Source organism: Pteropus vampyrus, unplaced genomic scaffold (assembly GCF_000151845.1).
Source record: "Pteropus vampyrus isolate Shadow unplaced genomic scaffold, Pvam_2.0 Scaffold26, whole genome shotgun sequence".
NCBI lineage: Eukaryota > Metazoa > Chordata > Mammalia > Chiroptera > Pteropodidae > Pteropus > Pteropus vampyrus.
The window spans coordinates 10,260,669-10,262,411 of NW_011888807.1; the positions used below are offsets into that span (position 1 = coordinate 10,260,669).

The following is a 1,743-nucleotide window of genomic DNA, read 5'->3' on the forward strand; positions in this document are numbered from 1 at the left end:
GCTTATGTAGTAGGTGTTCAATTGGGCCCAGTGAGGTAGTCTCCATGACCACCTGAGCTTGGTGCTCCAGGTGTGTCCCTTGTGTGGGCTGTGTGTGCCCTTCTGTTGTATTTGAGAAGTGATTTCTGTTGTCATGTCAGTAGGTGAGCTTGATCCTCATACTGACTGGCTCTGATCACAGCATATGAGCTGCTTTGCAATGGCTGACTCCCCAGAGTGGGATTTGCCCTCTTGGTGCTTCATTGCCTGCTGACACCTCCCTATGGTTGTGCTGTTTATGGAGCTTATTGGGTAGTGCTCTGTTGTGGTCTCAGGCAGGGCACTGGATGTGTTGGTTCTGGGGCTGCTTGGGAGGGGCTCTGGTGCAGGCCAACTTCAGCCCCTGACTGTGCTCTGTCTAGGGTCACCTGGTAGGAGCTATAAAGTGATCTGTGGTTGGTAGCTCCCTGTGCTGGGCTCCAGGGCACCTTGGAAAGGCCACGCTGAGAGCCAAGGCTGGCTGTCACAAGTACTGGACGTGGGGTCACTCAGCAAGAGGCGTAGGGCATGCTGAGGCCAGTCACCACTTGTCTTAGACCTGTAGACCTTTGAGCGTTATTAGAAAAGAATGTAGTGGGGCCCAAGATGGACTGCCTATAAGGCATAGCCCCTGAAAGAACCTTTGGTGGTGAGTGAGTTGAGTGTTTTGGGGTCTCAAGGAGTCGCTAGGGTGGGCGAGCGGTGTTCATCAGGTTAATGCAAATTTAGATTTGGCACCTGCCTGTACTTATAGGTCTTGTGGGTGGAGGTCTCAACACGGGAACAATGGAGGCTTTCTCTTCAGCCTTCACCTTGAAGCCACACAATTCAGTTTCTCCCTGTATGTCTCTGGTGCCTTTCAAACTGCTGTTTCTTTCTTTCTTTTATTTATTTTTTATTTTAATTTTTAAATCATAAATTTTATTAATAAAGGATATAAGGAGAGAAAATTAACAACAAACTTTCAACCACTTCCAGATTTTTGTATGATATAGATTGGACATATAGCAGGCATTTATCATACTGCCTGCTAAATTTCAAGCTGCTATTTTTTTGTTGGATTTTAGAGTGAGTATGAGTGAATGAATCTGTGCATGGGCCCTTTAAGAGGATGCCCTGGGTTTCCAGCAGACCTCTCTCACTGGGAAGGAATCCTCACTGATATTTACAGATACATGTTGTAGGGACTTCTCTTCCTGGCACTGGTGGTTTGGGCTGGGGAGCCCTTGTTCCTTAAGGGGAAACCTCTTCAGCTGAGATAGCTCTCCTGATTCTCAACCGCCACATATGGGTATAGGACCAGCCTGTGTTACATCTCTGTCCCTCTGTCAGTCTCTATGTGGCTTCTTCTTTATATCCTTAGTTATAGGAGTTCTGTTCAGCTAGTCTTTAGATGGTTCTCTAGGTCGATCTGTAATTTAGTTGTAATTTTGATGTGATCATGGGAGGAGGTGAACATAGTGTTTACCTATTCTTTCATCCTGACTGGAAGCCCAAATCTCATAGTTACTTGATGTTAATGGGCACAGGGTTAATCTCTACTAGCACTTAGTAGTAAGTCAGGAGCTCACTTTTAAATGGGGAGCAATTGTCTATGGCAATGCCACCCCGAACAAGCCCGATCCCATCTGATCTCAGAAGCTAAGCAGGGTCGGGCCTGGTTAGTGCTTGGATAGGAGAGCACCTAAGAAGACCACGTGCTGTAGATGTAAAAAATTAAAAATA

At 46.4% G+C, this 1,743-nt stretch overlaps 1 pseudogene; it reads left to right on the forward strand.

Moving 5' to 3' along the window:
• The first annotated feature begins 1,608 nt into the window (after positions 1-1,608).
• On the forward strand, positions 1,609-1,727 carry LOC111737390 (annotated as a pseudogene).
• Positions 1,728-1,743: the final 16 nt, after the last annotated feature.